The following is an 18107-nucleotide window of genomic DNA, read 5'->3' as shown; positions in this document are numbered from 1 at the left end:
TCTGCAGCGTTTTGCAGTCCATTTACCATGATTTCTTATGGGACACATTCACATCTCCGCATTTTCACCCGCTGCGTTTTTCAGGAAGGGTCAGGAACAGGGGCGGACTGACCATTTGGAAACTCGGGCACTGCCCGAGGGCCCTGGGTCAGTAGGGGGCCCCATGAGATGCCCCTGGTACCTTTTTCATAGGCTTTTTTGAGTTTGGGCAAGGACACAGGGGCCCCATGATCTCCTATTGCCCAGGGGCCCCATGAGTTGTCAGTCCGCCCCTGGTCAGGAACTATTTCTGAACGCTAACAGTAGCATTTTTGGATCTATAGACTTCAATGGAAACACTGCAGAAAAGCATGAAGTGCGTTTTTGCTGCGTTTTGCATTTTAAATCTGCCTAGCAACAAGAAAAGTAAAAAAAAAAAAAATGAAGTCCCCACCCCTGCAAAAAGCATCAAAAATGCATCAAAACACAGGTGCAAAAATGCAAAACGCAATTCATAAACGGGTCAAACGCAACCTAGGTGTGAACCCAGCCTTAGACAAGAAAAAAGGTCATCACAGGGACTAAGGGGCATTGTATGGGAAGCTGGGGGTGACTTTCTAGTTATTATCCGATACAATTTTACACTTTATTTTTTACCTCTACTATTTAACCAGCATTCACTATATCCGTTTTCCCCGGACCCCGCATTCCCTGTATCCTGTATCCGGTCTCCCCGGACCCCGCATTCACTATATCTGGTCTCCCAGGACCCTTCATTCACTATATCCGCTCTCCCCGGACCCTGCATTCACTATATCCGGTCTCCCCGGACCCTGCATTCACTATATCCGGTCTCCCCGGACCCTGCATTCACTATATCCGGTCTCCCCGGACCCTGCATTCACTATATCCGGTCTCCCCGGACCCTGCATTCACTATATCCGCTCTCCCCGGACCCTGCATTTACTATATCTGGTCTCCATGGACCCTGCATTCACTATATCCGGTCTCCCCGGACCCTGCATTCACTATATCCGGTCTCCCCGGACCCTGCATTCACTATATCCGCTCTCCCCGGACCCTGCATTTACTATAGCCTGCCTCCCCTGACCCTGCATTCACTATATCCGCACTCCCCTGACCCTGCATTCACTATATCCGCTCTCCCCGGACCCTACATTCACTATATCCGCTCTCCCTGGACCCTGCATTTACTATAGCCTGCCTCCCCTGACCCTGCATTCACTATATCTGGTCTCCATGGACCCTGCATTCACTATATCCGCTCTCCCCGGACCCCGCATTCACTATTTCCGCTCTCCCAGGACCCCGCATTCACTATATCCGCTCTCCCCGGACCCTGCATTCACTATATCCGCACTCCCCTGACCCTGCATTCACTATATCTGGTCTCACACAGAACATGGAAATACAATTATTGTAGTAAATATAAATTGCTAAATACCTTTTCTCATCAGCAGTATATAGCAGTCTAGTGACTTCTATCAGTGTCCAGCAGAGCACTGGTTAAAGCTTGTAGGAGGAGTTTTCATTTTGCTCTAAGAGGATGCAGAACCCCTGACTTCTGTCTGGACAGTGCTGATCGGCCCTGTGCTGATCACATGTGCTCTTCCAAAGAAAAAAAACTCTCTAACAATACACACCAAGCAGAGCATGTGCGAATTGCGAAGATTTCCCAACGATTTCTTGCATTTTGCACTGCGATTTCCATTGTAGTCTATGTATGTGAAATCGCAACAAAAATGCAATGCAAGAACTACTTTTGAAACCGCACTGCAGCAAATCGCGTTTCTTAAGACACTCACATTCATTCGATCCGATTTCAGGTACGATTTCAATTTCCAAATCGCACCTGAAATCGCGGCGGTGTGAACCAGGGCTTAATAATTGATCGATTGAAGTTGAAAGTGCTTTTTTTCTCCCCCATTCAGCGAAAGGTAGTAATAGATCGTCAAAGCCCGGCTCGCTTCCTTCTTCCTTTACCTCGCCTCTATTTTATTCATTTTGCTTGAGTCACATCATAAATATTTGACAGGTCCTCTTTTTTTTTATGTCTACAGAGAGCCCCCAACCCCACTCCCTCGGCTCTTTGAACGTTTTCGGAGCGGTTGTCACGGTTCTTGGTCTTAATTGGACCATTGTGAAACTCATTTCATGGGCATCATCGCCTTTCACTCTTCAGACTTGGTGGATCACAAAGACTTCGGCACACATCTTCCATCCCGACCTTCTGCAACCGATACAAAGTATCTCCTCGGTCACTCCGCATTAATCATCATGGCCGAGGAGGAGGAGGAGGAGAGGGGCGAGGGGAAATCAAATAGAAAGTATAAAGTCACTTTCACCCGTCATAAAATGTATAAAGTGACCTTCTGAGCAGATCCCCCTAATTATGATCTCGCCAGTCAGGAATGCGATACCGGTAATTAACGGGAATTTATCCGAATGATCAGGGGGAAGGAATGTTTTGGAAAGTTAGTCATCCATGTTGTCATGACAGCATCAGAAAACTTGTTTTATAGAGCGGGTTAATTAAGCTAATTAAATGCTTATGTCTGTTCTTTTTTCTTTTTAATATGCACACCTTTAGACTATGTCAGTGCTGTGCATTCTCATTTACTTATTAAACAAAAGAAAGAAAATGATATATTCATCCCCATTATAGAAATGATAAGATGCTCAGCAGATGCTATAAAACAGCCTTTCTCAACATTTTCAACACAGAGAAACCCTTGAAAATAGCTTTCCGGTCTCAGGGAACCCCGGCTAAAAATTATTATATCAGCCTTTTCCAACCTTTTCAACGCAGAGGAACCCTTGAAAATAGCTTTCCGGTCTCAGGGAACCCCGGCTAAAAATTATTACATCAGCCTTTTCCAACCTTTTCAACGCAGAGGAACCCTTGAAAATAGCTTTCCGGTCTCAGGGAACCCCGGCTAAAAAGGATTACATCAGCCTTTTTCAACCTTTTCAACGCAGAGGAACCCTTGAAATAACTTTTCAATCCCAGGGAACCCCTGCTAAAAATGACTGTATCTATAACTCATGATACATCGGTGTGATGGTCACTTGGAAGAATGATCCTTACTCTTGTGGTCATTGGGAAGAATGACCTCATTACAGATTGCTAAAAAGATCAATGGTGTCAGTGGGAACTTATCTGGAAAGCAGAAATCTCTCTTTGTTCAAGGAACCCCTAGCAACCTGTGGAGAAATCTTAGGGTTCCACGGAACCATTATTTAAGAAACCCTGGACTATATCTACATCTCATTAGTGTGATAGTTAATGGGAAGTATGCTCCTTACTCTTGCGGTCATTGGGAAGAATTACCTCATTACAGATTGCTAAAAAGATCAATGGTGTCAGTGGGAACTTATCTGGGAGGCAGAAATTGCTTGTTGCTCAAGGAGCCCCTAGCAACCTTTGGAGGAACCCTAGGGTTCCACAGAACCCTGGTTGAGAAACCCTGGACTATATCTACATCTCATTAGTGTGATGGTTAATAGAAAGAATGCTCCTTACACTTGTGGCCATTGGGAAGAATTACCTCATTACATATAGCTAAAAAGATCAATGGTGTCAGTGGGAACTTATCTGAAAAGCAGAAATCTCTCTTTGTTCAAGGAACCCCTAGCAACCTCTGGAGAAACCTTAGGGTTCCACGGAACCCTGGTTGAGAAAACCTGGACTATATCTACATCTCATTAGCGTGATGGTTAATAGGAAGTATGCTCCTTACACTTGCGGTCATTGGGAAGAATGCTCCTTACACTTGTGGTCATTGGGAAGAATGCTCCTTACACTTGCGGTCATTGGGAAGAATGCTCCTTACACTTGTGGTCATTGGGAAGAATGCTCCTTACACTTGTGGTCATTGGGAAGAATGCTCCTTACACTTGCGGTCATTGGGAAGAATTACCTCATTACAGATTGCTAAAAAGATCAATGGTGTCAGTGGGAACTTATCTGGAAAGGCAGAAATTGCTTGTTGCTCAAGGAGCCCCTAGCAACCTTTGGAGGAACCCTAGAGTTCCATAGAACCCTAGTTGAGAAACCCTGGACTATATTTACATCTCATTAGTGTGATGGTTAATAGGAAGCATGCTCCTTACATTTGTGGTCATTGGAAAGAATCCTCCCTTTGCAGATAGCTAAAAAGATCAATGGTGTCAGTGGGAACTTATCTAGGAGGCAGAAATTGCTCATTGCTCAAGGAGCCCCTAGCAACCTTTGGAGGAACCCTTGGGTTCCACAGAACCCTGGTTGAGAAACCCTGGGCTATATCTACATCTCATTAGTGTGATGGTTAATAGGAAGAATGCTCCTTACACTTGCTGTCATTGGGAAGAATGACCTCATTACATATTGCTAAAAAGATCAATGGTGTCAGTGGGAACTTATCTGAAAAGCAGAAATTTCTCATTGCTCAAGGAGCCCCTAGCAACCTCTGTAGAAACCCTTGGGTTCCATGGAACCCTGGTTGAGAAACCTTGGGCGATATCTACATCTCATTAGCATGATGGTTAATAGGAAGTATGCTCCTTACAGTTGCGGTCATTGGGAAGAATGCTCCTTACACTTGCGGTCATTGGGAAGAATGCTCCTTACACTTGCGGTCATTGGGAAGAATGCTCCTTACACTTGTGGTCATTGGGAAGAATGCTCCTTACACTTGTGGTCATTGGGAAGAATGCTCCTTACACTTGCGGTCATTGGGAAGAATTACCTCATTACAGATTGCTAAAAAGATCAATGGTGTCAGTGGGAACTTATCTGGAAAGGCAGAAATTGCTTGTTGCTCAAGGAGCCCCTAGCAACCTTTGGAGGAACCCTAGAGTTCCATAGAACCCTAGTTGAGAAACCCTGGACTATATTTACATCTCATTAGTGTGATGGTTAATAGGAAGCATGCTCCTTACATTTGTGGTCATTGGAAAGAATCCTCCCTTTGCAGATAGCTAAAAAGATCAATGGTGTCAGTGGGAACTTATCTAGGAGGCAGAAATTGCTCATTGCTCAAGGAGCCCCTAGCAACCTTTGGAGGAACCCTTGGGTTCCACAGAACCCTGGTTGAGAAACCCTGGGCTATATCTACATCTCATTAGTGTGATGGTTAATAGGAAGAATGCTCCTTACACTTGTGGTCATTGGGAAGAATTACCTCATTACAGATAGCTAAAAAGATCAATGGTGTCAGTGGGAACTTATCTGAAAAGCAGAAATCTCTCATTGCTCAAGGAACCCCTAGCAACCTCTGTAGAAACCCTTGGGTTCCATGGAACCCTGGTTGAGAAACTTTGGGTGATATCTACATCTCATTAGTGTGATGGTTAATAGGAAGTACGCTCCTTACACTTGCGGTCATTGGGAAGAATGACCTCATTACATATTGCTAAAAAGATCAATGGTGTCAGTGGGAACTTATCTGAAAAGCAGAAATTTCTCATTGCTCAAGGAGCCCCTAGCAACCTCTGTAGAAACCCTTGGGTTCCATGGAACCCTGGTTGAGAAACCTTGGGCGATATCTGCATCTCATTAGCATGATGGTTAATAGGAAGTATGCTCCTTACAGTTGCGGTCATTGGGAAGAATGCTCCTTACACTTGCGGTCATTGGGAAGAATGCTCCTTACACTTGCGGTCATTAGGAAGAATGCTCCTTACACTTGCGGTCATTGGGAAGAATTACCTCATTACAGATTGCTAAAAAGATCAATGGTGTCAGTGGGAACTTATCTTGAAAGGCAGAAATTGCTTGTTGCTCAAGGAGCCCCTAGCAACCTTTGGAGGAACCCTAGAGTTCCATAGAACCCTAGTTGAGAAACCCTGGACTATATTTACATCTCATTAGTGTGATGGTTAATAGGAAGAATGCTTATTACATTTGTGGTCATTGGAAAGAATCCTCCCCTTGCAGATAGCTAAAAAGATCAATGGTGTCAGTGGGAACTTATCTGGAAGGCAGAAATTGCTCGTTGCTCAAGGAGCCCCTAGCAACCTTTGGAGGAACCCTTGGGTTCCACGGAACCCTGATTGAGAAACCCTGGACTATATCTACATCTCATTAGTGTGATGGTTAATAGGAAGAATGCTCCTTACACTTACGGTCATTGGGAAGAATTACCTCATTACAGATACCTAAAAAGATCAATGGTGTCAGTGGGAACTTATCTGGGAGGCAGAAATTGCTCGTTGCTCAAGGAGCCCCTAGCAACCTTTGGAGGAACCCTAGGGTTCCACAGAACCCTGGTTGAGAAACCCTGGACTATATCTACATCTCATTAGTGTGATGGTTAATAGGAAGAATGCTCCTTACACTTGCGGTCATTGGGAAGAATTACCTCATTACAGATAGCTAAAAAGATCAATGGTGTCAGTGGGAACTTATATGAAAAGCAGAAATTTCTCATTGCTCAAGTAACCCCTAGCAACCTCTGTAGAAACCCTTGGGTTCCATGGAACCCTAGTTGAGAAACCTTGGACTATATCTACATCTCATTAGTGTGATGGTTAATAGGAAGTATGCTCCTTACACTTGCAGTCATTGGGAAGAATTACCTCATTACAGATTGCTAAAAAGATCAATGGTGTCAGTGGGAACTTATCTGGGAGGCAGAAATTGCTTGTTGCTCAAGGAGCCCCTAGCAACCTTTGGAGAAACTCTAGAGTTCCATAGAACCCTGGTTGAGAAACCCTGGACTATATCTACATCTCATTAGCATACTGGTTAATAGGAAGAATGCTTCTTACATTTGTGGTCATTGGGAAGAATCCCTCCCTTGCAAATAGCTAAAATGATCAATGGTGTCTGTGGGAACTTATCTGAAAAGCAGATATCTCTCTTTGTTCAAGGAACCCCTAGCAACCTCTGGAGAAACCTTAGGGTTCCACAGAACCCTGATTGAGAAACCCTGGACTATATCTACGTCTCATTAGTGTGATGGTTAATAGGAAGAATGCTTCTTACATTTGTGGTCATTGGGAAGAATCCTCCCCTTGCAGATAGCTAAAAAGATCAATGGTGTCAGTGGGAACTTATCTGGGAGGCAGAAATTGCTTGTTGCTCAAGGAGCCCCTAGCAACCTTTGGAGGAACCCTAGGGTTCCACAGAACCCTGGTTGAGAAACCCTGGACTATAGCTACATCTCATTAGTGTGATGGTTAATAGGAAGTATGCTTCTTACACTTGCGGTCATTGGGAAGAATTACCTCATTACAGATAGCTAAAAAGATCAATGGTGTCAGTGGTAATTAATCTGAAAAGCAGAAATCTCTCATTGTTCAAGAAACCCCTAGCAACCTGTGGAGAAACCTTAGGGTTCCACGGAACCATGGTTGAGAAACTTTGGACTATATCTACATCTCATTAGCGTGATGGTTAATAGGAAGTATGCTCCTTACACTTGCGGTTAGAGATGAGCGAATCGAACTAGGCGAACCGGAATTCGAGTCGAATTTCAGGAAATATTCGATTCGTGTCGAAACCGAAATTTTGCCTACTTCGGGTGCGCGAATCGAACATTTCCCGATCAGCCGGCAAAAGTGTCCCTGCAGTGAGCTCCGCTATTTCTGACAGTTCTCTGACAGAAGGAACACATGTTTAGCGGTTGAAACATTGTATCTATTAGTTTACATTTAGGATACAGATGTTTCAACCACTGTACATGTGAAGAAGTTGTGAGAGAACTGTCAGAAATAGAGGAACTCTGCACATACACTTTTTGCCGGCTTGGAATTATTCTTCTTTTCATCCTACTTCTTCTTCTTCTTCATCCTCAGAAGAAGAGGATGAGGATGAGGATGAAGAAGAAGAAGAAGAAGAAGAAGAAGAAGAAGAAGTAGGATGAAAAGAAGAATAATTCCAAGCCGGCAAAAAGTGTATGTGCAGAGTTCCTCTATTTCTGACAGTTCTCTCACAGCTTCTTCACATGTACAGCGGTTGAAACATCTGTATCCTAAATGGAAACTAATAGATACAATTTGTATCTATTAGTTTCCATTTAGGATACAGATATTTCAACCGCTGTACATGTGAAGAAGCTGTGAGAGAACTGTCAGAAATAGAGGAACTCTGCACATACACTTTTTGCCGGCTTGGAATTATTCTTCTTTTCATTCTTCTTCTTCTTCCTCATCCTCATCCTCATCCTCATCCTCTTCTTCTGAGGATGAGGATGAAGAAGAAGAAGAAGAAGAAGTAGGATGAAAAGAAGAATAATTCCAAGCCGGCAAAAAGTGTATGTGCAGAGTTCCTCTATTCTGCAGATACACTTAGAGGAGCTCTGCAGATACACTTAGAGGAGCTCTGCACATACACTTTTTGCCGGCTTGGAATTAATCTTATTTTCATCCTACTTCTTCTTCTTCTTCTTCTTCTTCTTCTTCATCCTCATCCTCAGAAGAAGAAGAGGATGAGGATGAGGATGAAGAAGAAGAAGAAGAAGTAGGATGAAAATAAGAATAATTCCAAACCGGAAAAAAGTGTATGTGCAGAGCTCCTCTAAGTGTATCTGCAGAGCTCCTCTAAGTGTATCTGCAGAATAGAGGAACTCTGCACATACACTTTTTGCCGGAAACCGCTGTATGGAGTGAATGTCCCAGAACTGTCAGAAATAGACTATTTATGACAGTTCTGGGACATTCACTGCATACAGCTGTTTTAACCGCTGTATGGAGGGAATGTCATGGAACTGTCAGAAATAGACTATTAATGACAGTTCTGGGACTGTCCTTCAATGCAGCGGTTGAAACATTGTATGTATTTGTTTCCATAAATGGATCCATTTATGGAAACAAATACATACAATGTTTCAACCGCTGCATGGAAGGACAGTCCCAGAACTGTCATTAATAGTCTATTTCTGACAGTTCCATGACATTCCCTCCATACAGCGGTTAAAACAGCTGTATGGAGTGAATGTCCCAGATCTATCAGAAATAGACTATTTATGACAGTTCTGGGACATTCACTGCATACAGCTGTTTTAACCGCTGTATGGAGGGAATGTCATGGAACTGTCAGAAATAGACTATTAATGACAGTTCTGGGACTGTCCTTCCATGCAGCGGTTGAAACATTGTATGTATTTGTTTCCATAAATGGATCCATTTATGGAAACAAATACATACAATGTTTCAACCGCTGTATGGAAGGACAGTCCCACAACTGTCATTAATAGTCTATTTCTGACAGTTCCATGACATTCCCTCCATACAGCGGTTAAAACAGCTGTATGGAGTGAATGTCCCAGATCTATCAGAAATAGACTATTTATGACAGTTCTGGGACATTCACTGCATACAGCTGTTTTAACCGCTGTATGGAGGGAATGTCATGGAACTGTCAGAAATAGACTATTAATGACAGTTCTGGGACTGTCCTTCAATGCAGCGGTTGAAACATTGTATGTATTTGTTTCCATAAATGGATCCATTTATGGAAACAAATACATACAATGTTTCAACCGCTGCATGGAAGGACAGTCCCAGAACTGTCATTAATAGTCTATTTCTGACAGTTCCATGACATTCCCTCCATACAGCGGTTAAAACAGCTGTATGGAGTGAATGTCCCAGATCTATCAGAAATAGACTATTTATGACAGTTCTGGGACATTCACTGCATACAGCTGTTTTAACCGCTGTATGGAGGGAATGTCATGGAACTGTCAGAAATAGACTATTAATGACAGTTGTGGGACTGTCCTTCAATGCAGCGGTTGAAACATTGTATGTATTTGTTTCCATAAATGGATCCATTTATGGAAACAAATACATACAATGTTTCAACCGCTGCATGGAAGGACAGTCCCAGAACTGTCATTAATAGTCTATTTCTGACAGTTCCATGACATTCCCTCCATACAGCGGTTAAAACAGCTGTATGGAGTGAATGTCCCAGATCTATCAGAAATAGACTATTTATGACAGTTCTGGGACATTCACTGCATACAGCTGTTTTAACCGCTGTATGGAGGGAATGTCATGGAACTGTCAGAAATAGACTATTAATGACAGTTCTGGGACTGTCCTTCCATGCAGCGGTTGAAACATTGTATGTATTTGTTTCCATAAATGGATCCATTTATGGAAACAAATACATACAATGTTTCAACCGCTGCATGGAAGGACAGTCGCAGAACTGTCATTAATAGTCTATTTCTGACAGTTCCATGACATTCCCTCCATACAGCGGTTAAAACAGCTGTATGGAGTGAATGTCCCAGATCTATCAGAAATAGACTATTTATGACAGTTCTGGGACATTCACTGCATACAGCTGTTTTAACCGCTGTATGGAGGGAATGTCATGGAACTGTCAGAAATAGACTATTAATGACAGTTCTGGGACTGTCCTTCCATGCAGCGGTTGAAACATTGTATGTATTTGTTTCCATAAATGGATCCATTTATGGAAACAAATACATACAATGTTTCAACCGCTGCATGGAAGGACAGTCCCAGAACTGTCATTAATAGTCTATTTCTGACAGTTCTATGACATTCCCTCCATACAGCGGTTGAAACCGCTGTATGGAGTGAATGTCCCAGAACTGTCAGAAATAGACAGAAACTGTCACAGAACTGTCCTTCTTCTCATCCTTCTCCTTCTTCTCATCCTTCTTCTCATCCTTCTTCTCATCCTTCTCCTTCTTCTCATCCTTCTCCTTCTTCTCATCCTTCTCCTTCTGCTCATCCTTCTTCTCATCCTTCTCCTTCTTCTCATCCTTCTCCTTCTCCTTCTTCTCATCCTTCTCCTTCTCCTTCTTCTCATCCTTCTCCTTCTCATCCTTCTCCTTCTCCTTCTCATCCTTCTCCTTCTTCTCATCCTTCTCCTTCTTCTCATCCTTCTCCTTCTCCTTCTTCTCATCCTTCTCCTTCTCCTTCTCATCCTTCTCCTTCTTCTCATCCTTCTCCTTCTCCTCATCCTTTTTCTTCTCATCCTTCTCCTTCTCCTTCTTCTCATCCTTCTCCTTCTTCTCATCCTTCTCCTTCTTCTCATCCTTCTCCTTCTTCTCATCCTTCTCCTTCTTCTCCTTCTTCTCATCATTCTCCTTCTTCTCATCCTTCTCCTTCTTCTCATCCTTCTCATCCTTCTTCTCATCCTTCTTCTTCTCATCCTTCTCCTTCTTCTCATCCTTCTCCTTCTCCTTCTTCTCATCCTTCTCCTTCTTCTCATCCTTCTCCTTCTCATCCTTCTCCTTCTCCTTCTTCTCTTCCTTCTCCTTCTTCTCATCCTTCTCCTTCTTCTCATCCTTCTTCTTCTCATCCTTCTCCTCCTTCTTCTCATCCTTCTTCTCATCCTTCTTCTTCTCATCCTTCTCCTTCTTCTCATCCTTCTCCTTCTCCTTCTTCTCATCCTTCTCCTTCTTCTCATCCTTCTCCTTCTTCTCATCCTTCTCCTTCTTCTCATCCTTCTCCTTCTTCTCATCCTTCTCCTTCTCCTTCTTCTCTTCCTTCTCCTTCTTATCATCCTTCTCCTTCTTCTCATCATTCTCCTTCTTCTCATCCTTCTCCTTCTTCTCATCCTTCTTCTTCTCATCCTTTTCCTTCTTCTCATCCTTCTTCTTCTCATCCTTCTTCTTCTCATCCTTCTCCTTCTCATCCTTCTCTTTCTTCTCATCCTTCTCCTTCTCCTTCTTCTCATCCTTCTCCTTCTTCTCATCCTTCTCCTTCTCCTTCTTCTCATCCTTCTCCTTATTCTCAGCCTTCTTCTTCTCATCCTTCTCCTTCTCATCCTTCTCCTTCTCATCCTTCTCCTTCTTCTCATCCTTCTCCTTCTTCTCATCCTTCTCCTTCTCCTTCTTCTCATCCTTCTCCTTCTCCTTCTTCTCATCCTTCTCCTTCTCCTTCTTCTCATCCTTCTCCTTCTTCTCATCCTTCTCCTTCTTCTCATCCTTCTCCTTCTCCTTCTTCTCATCCTTCTCCTTCTCCTCATCCTTTTTCTTCTCATCCTTCTCCTTCTCCTTCTTCTCATCCTTCTCCTTCTTCTCATCCTTCTCCTTCTTCTCATCCTTCTCCTTCTTCTCATCCTTCTCCTTCTCCTTCTTCTCTTCCTTCTCCTTCTTATCATCCTTCTCCTTCTTCTCATCATTCTCCTTCTTCTCATCCTTCTTCTTCTTCTCATCCTTCTTCTTCTCATCCTTTTCCTTCTTCTCATCCTTCTTCTTCTCATCCTTCTTCTTCTCATCCTTCTCCTTCTCATCCTTCTCTTTCTTCTCATCCTTCTCCTTCTCCTTCTTCTCATCCTTCTCCTTCTTCTCATCCTTCTCCTTCTTCTCATCCTTCTCCTTATTCTCAGCCTTCTTCTTCTCATCCTTCTCCTTCTCATCCTTCTCCTTCTCATCCTTCTCCTTCTTCTCATCCTTCTCCTTCTTCTCATCCTTCTCCTTCTCCTTCTTCTCATCCTTCTCCTTCTCCTTCTTCTCATCCTTCTCCTTCTCCTTCTTCTCATCCTTCTCCTTCTTCTCATCCTTCTCCTTCTCCTTCTTCTCATCCTTCTCCTTCTCCTCATCCTTTTTCTTCTCATCCTTCTCCTTCTCCTTCTTCTCATCCTTCTCCTTCTTCTCATCCTTCTCCTTCTTCTCATCCTTCTCCTTCTTCTCATCCTTCTCCTTCTTCTCCTTCTTCTCATCATTCTCCTTCTTCTCATCCTTCTCCTTCTTCTCATCCTTCTCATCCTTCTTCTCATCCTTCTTCTTCTCATCCTTCTCCTTCTTCTCATCCTTCTCCTTCTCCTTCTTCTCATCCTTCTCCTTCTTCTCATCCTTCTCCTTCTCATCCTTCTCCTTCTCCTTCTTCTCTTCCTTCTCCTTCTTCTCATCCTTCTCCTTCTTCTCATCCTTCTTCTTCTCATCCTTCTCCTCCTTCTTCTCATCCTTCTTCTCATCCTTCTTCTTCTCATCCTTCTCCTTCTTCTCATCCTTCTCCTTCTCCTTCTTCTCATCCTTCTCCTTCTTCTCATCCTTCTCCTTCTTCTCATCCTTCTCCTTCTTCTCATCCTTCTCCTTCTTCTCATCCTTCTCCTTCTTCTCATCCTTCTCCTTCTCCTTCTTCTCTTCCTTGTCCTTCTTATCATCCTTCTCCTTCTTCTCATCATTCTCCTTCTTCTCATCCTTCTCCTTCTTCTCATCCTTCTTCTTCTCATCCTTTTCCTTCTTCTCATCCTTCTTCTTCTCATCCTTCTTCTTCTCATCCTTCTCCTTCTCATCCTTCTCTTTCTTCTCATCCTTCTCCTTCTCCTTCTTCTCATCCTTCTCCTTCTTCTCATCCTTCTCCTTCTCCTTCTTCTCATCCTTCTCCTTATTCTCAGCCTTCTTCTTATCATCCTTCTCCTTCTTCTCATCATTCTCCTTCTTCTCATCCTTCTCCTTCTTCTCATCCTTCTCCTTCTTCTCATCCTTCTCCTTCTCCTTCTTCTCATCCTTCTCCTTCTCCTTCTTCTCATCCTTCTCCTTCTCCTTCTTCTCATCCTTCTCCTTCTTCTCATCCTTCTCCTTCTTCTCACCCTTCTCCTTCTCCTTCTTCTCATCCTTCTCCTTCTCCTTCTTCTCATCCTTCTCCTTCTCCTTCTCCTTCCTCATCTCCAAGGGCATTTAAATTAAAGGTACAGTGTTCTGCACTAATTTAAAGGCTCTCTGAAGCCTAGAAACCCTTTAAATAAGTCATCTTCGTAGCGGAGAAATTCGCATCGAATCGAATTTCACACTGGAATTCGCCGAATCAGCCGAATCGAATTTTTCATTTCTTCGCTCATCTCTACTTGCGGTCATTGGGAAGAATTACCTCATTACAGATTGCTAAAAAGATCAATGGTGTCAGTGGGAACTTATCTGGGAGGCAGAAATTGCTTGTTGCTCAAGGAGCCCCTAGCAAACTTTGGAGGAACTTTAGAGTTCCATAGAACCCTGGTTGAGAAACCCTGGACTATATTTATATCTCATTAGTGTGATGGTTAATAGGAAGCATGCTTCTTACATTTGTGATCATTGGAAAGAATCTTCCCCTTGCAGATAGCTAAAAAGATCAATGGTGTCAGTGGGAACTTATCTGGGAGGCAGAAATTGCTCGTTGCTCAAGGAGCCCCTAGCAACCTTTGGAGGAACCCTAGGGTTCCACAGAATCCTGGTTGAGAAACCCTGGACTATATCTACATCTCATTAGTGTGATGGTTAATAGGAAGAATGCTCCTGACATTTGTGGTCATTGGAAAGAATCCTCCCCTTGCAGATAGCTAAAAAGATCAATGGTGTCAGTGGGAACTTATCTGGGAGACAGAAATTGCTCATTGCTCAAGGAGCAACCTTTGGAGGAACCCTGGTTGAGAAACCCTGCTATAAAATATGAAAGTAGACCTTCACTCCCAAAAAAGTGCTTTCCATCTTTTCAACCACAATTGCCTCCATTCTCAAAAACAATGTGTATCCTCCTCCAGCAGGTTTTGGGGATATCCTTGTCATATATTTTAGCAGCTTACAGACAGGAAGCAGGCTGAGCTGGTGGCACATCATTGGGGGCCTGGTGCAAGAACCTGGAGGGAACGGCTGGCTCCTGATGACATCACATAGGAAGATGGTGCAGGATCTGGCTCGTCATCAGGGGCTGGCTGCAAGAACTTGGAGGGGAGGGCTGGCTCCTGATGACATCAGAAAGGAAGATAATGCAGGACCTGGCTTGTCATCAGGGGCTGGCTGCAAGAACCTGGAAGAGATAGCTGGCTCCCAATGTCATCAGAAAGAAAAATAGTGCAGGACCTGGCTTGTCATCAAGGGCCAGCTGCAAGAACTTGGGGGAGACAGCTGGCTCCCTATGACATCAGAAAGGAAGATTGTGTAGGACCTGGCTCGTTCATCGAGGGCCAGCTGCATAAACCTGGAGGAGACAGCTGGCTCCCAATGACATCAGAAAACAAGATGGTACAGGATTTGACTTGTCATCTTGGGCTGGCTGCATAAACCTGGAGGAGACTGCTGACTCCCGATTACATCAGAAAGGAACTTGGTGCAGGACCTGGCATGCCATGGTGGAGTACCAGAACACGACAGGACAGCCTGAGATTCACTGGGTGTGTAAGTAAGTTATTTGAGCATAAGGCAAGGAAAAAGGTAATAGGGGACTGAAAGCAGACTAAACCCCAAGCAGGGAGGCTGGGTCGTGAATGTCCTCTTTAAGCCAAGACTCTTACTGATTTTGAAGAATAGAAAACCAACCATTTTTGGGACATTAAGGGGGCCCTAGTATATTTACAATCATGTGCATTTATTTTATTTCCTCTAAAACATTGACCATTGGATCATTAAAATCCATAACATTTTGGCCCCAATGGCTCGTTCACGAACATATGATATATTTCACAATGGAAATTTTTTTTACTTAACAGTACTTGTTGACCTTCCCACCCTTTGCATATTTCCTTGTTTTCAAGGTGGGTAGTTCCCTAGGTGGTATAAAACCTCAGGGAGGGTTTCAACGGTCATTACTCAACGCGTTTTGTGGGTCCTGACATCGCACTTCTTCGTTTTGAGTAAGGAATATTTAAAGTGACCCTAATTGTGTTTTAGGAAAGACTATCCTTACCTTTTCGGCGGCCCATGAAATGCTGCCTCTCCACTGATCCCCCACTATATGATGGTTAGAAGCTCACCACTTTGTCCGGTGGAAATCGGTGGGTAATTATTTGACCCATGATTGCAGCAGCTGGGGTGCACTGAAGAGGTAGAGCGACAGGAGTTATGTCATGCCGGGCCAGCCAAACAAAGAGACTAAAAATGTCAACCCCAGAAGAAGAATAGGCAAAGATGGAAGCAGAAGAGGGTGAGTTTGGACTGCCGAAATGTGTTGACTTCCTCTTTTAATCCCTTACCTGACACTACACCAGCATCCAATTGTATCTAGCCTACCAATTTGTGCTTCGATATTAGATCATTTAATTTTTCAGGACGAGCTTTTAGAGGCTACCCCTTGAGAACCGCTTGGTTTACAACTTTGTTTTTTTCTCAACTTTTTGGTTTACAAAAAAACTCGTGGCAGTGCGAAGTTCATGTCTTCTGCCAGACGCAGTGGTAGGCTTTGTGTAACCAAGCAGTGAACTCTTGACACGCATCGGCAACATACAATGCAGAGGTTACATAATTAGACGCCTTTAATTGCTAAATCGCAAGCCCTGCTATGTGCTAAGGTTCGCCATGAAAATCTGTGTTTTGACATTTAAGATTACACAGTTTGCGCACTGTACCGTTATCATAGATCGAGGACGGTACAGGAATATTGTCAAGTGAGTATTAAGTAAAATTAAAGTATTATAATTATTTACACCCACTCTAGTTTTCTAATGATTGTTGTGCTATGATGATATGTAAAATTTGACATATAAATTTGTGTGTGTGTGCGCCTCTTCCCTTTGAGACGTAAATATTGGTTTTCTGTGTGTGAGACTATTAAATAGTAACTAATGCAAATACGGATGTTATCAGGACTCCATTTTGCCATTTTGCTTATATATTTAATATATGAATTATATTAAAAAAAATATATATATAAAATAATACAGTATATATATATATATATATATATATATATATATATATAAAATGTATTTTTTTATTAGTTGTATATACTAAATATATAAACAGAATGGAGTCCTGGTATTTGTGCAAATTGCAGGCAGGGTTGTGCTGGGGGCGGATTCCACCTGAGATGCCCATGTTTGCCCCTCGTGTTTTTGACCTCTAGGATGGTATAGGTAAATACAATGATCTTTAGATCATGCTGCAATCATCCCTGCAATCAGGGCCATGCCATCCAAATGTTAAAAAAATAAAATCAAATACATTATATGTATATATAATATATAAAGGTAGACTATATATATATATATATATATATATATATATATATATATATATATATATTTATATATATATATATATATATATATATATATATAGAAATATATAAAGGTAGACTGTGTATATACATATATATATATATATATATATATACAGTTTATTTGTACATTTATTTAAAAAAAATTAATTCAATTAAATTATATATATATATATATATATATAGATATATATATATATATATATATAGATATATATAAAGGTAGACTGTGTATATATATATATATATATATATATATATATATAATTTATTTGAATTTATTTTTTTAATATTTGGATGGCATGGCCCTAATTGCAAGGGTTATATATATATATATATATATATATATATATTAAGGTAAACTGTATATATATATATATATATATATATATATTTTTTTTATTTTTTTTTTTTTTTTATTGTGTAGATTAAGGGGTAATTGAATCAAATGTTATGATACATTGCTTTTCTTTTTTAATCTGCATCTCTGTAATTATCTGCAAAATGCAATATAGCAACCTGGATGCTTTCTGTGCACAGACATGTAATTTCCTGCTCGTGTGATTGACTTACTGATTTTCCCAGAAGTCTGCACTAAGATACAAGTCAGATTTTGGGCATCCCCTGCAACAAAAATGTAATTTTTGGATGAAATACTCCCAAAGGGAAATCACAAAACAGGGATGCAGACCCTGCCAGAGGTTGAACGTACACAGGGCTGTGCATGCATTGAGGACAGAATGTTGGATGGTGGACACTCCAGCCCAGGGGCGGACTGACCATTTGGAAACTCGGGCACTGCCCGAGGGCCCGGGGTCAGTAGGGGGCCCCATGAGATGCCCCTGGTACCTTTTTTCATAGGCTTTTTTGAGTTTGGGCAAGGACACAGGGGCCCCATGATCCCCTATTGCCCGGGGGCCCCATGAGTTGTCAGTCCGCCCCTGCTCCAGCCTCTAGTGTCGCCCCCCCCCCAACTTATGAGTGCCGCCTAAACTGGCCCCGTGAGTGGCTCAGCCCTGGTTACAGGGATGACTGCAGCATGATCACTGTATTTACCTATGCTATTCTAGCAGCCAAAGACGGAGAGGAGGGGGTGCAAAAATGAACATTTTAAGTGGCATTTGCCTCCGCATGGCCCCTCCTGCAATTTGCACAAATCTGAAATTACTTAACCATTTTTTTGCCATTATAGTCCTAATTAACTCGGAGGTTTATTATTGGTG

The 18107-nt window shown here is 42.4% G+C and overlaps 1 protein-coding gene across 4 annotated transcripts in view; it reads left to right on the top strand.

The window, feature by feature from the left end:
- PCDH19 (protocadherin 19) overlaps window positions 1-18107 on the top strand; it is a 305467-nt gene that overhangs the window by 71930 nt on the left and 215430 nt on the right. The gene's annotated exons all lie outside the window — the stretch shown is intronic.

Source organism: Staurois parvus, unplaced genomic scaffold (assembly GCF_062004578.1).
Source record: "Staurois parvus isolate SC_StPar_1 unplaced genomic scaffold, SC_StPar_1.0 ptg001044l, whole genome shotgun sequence".
Taxonomy (NCBI): domain Eukaryota; kingdom Metazoa; phylum Chordata; class Amphibia; order Anura; family Ranidae; genus Staurois; species Staurois parvus.
This window is presented reverse-complemented; position numbering and strand designations above follow the sequence as displayed.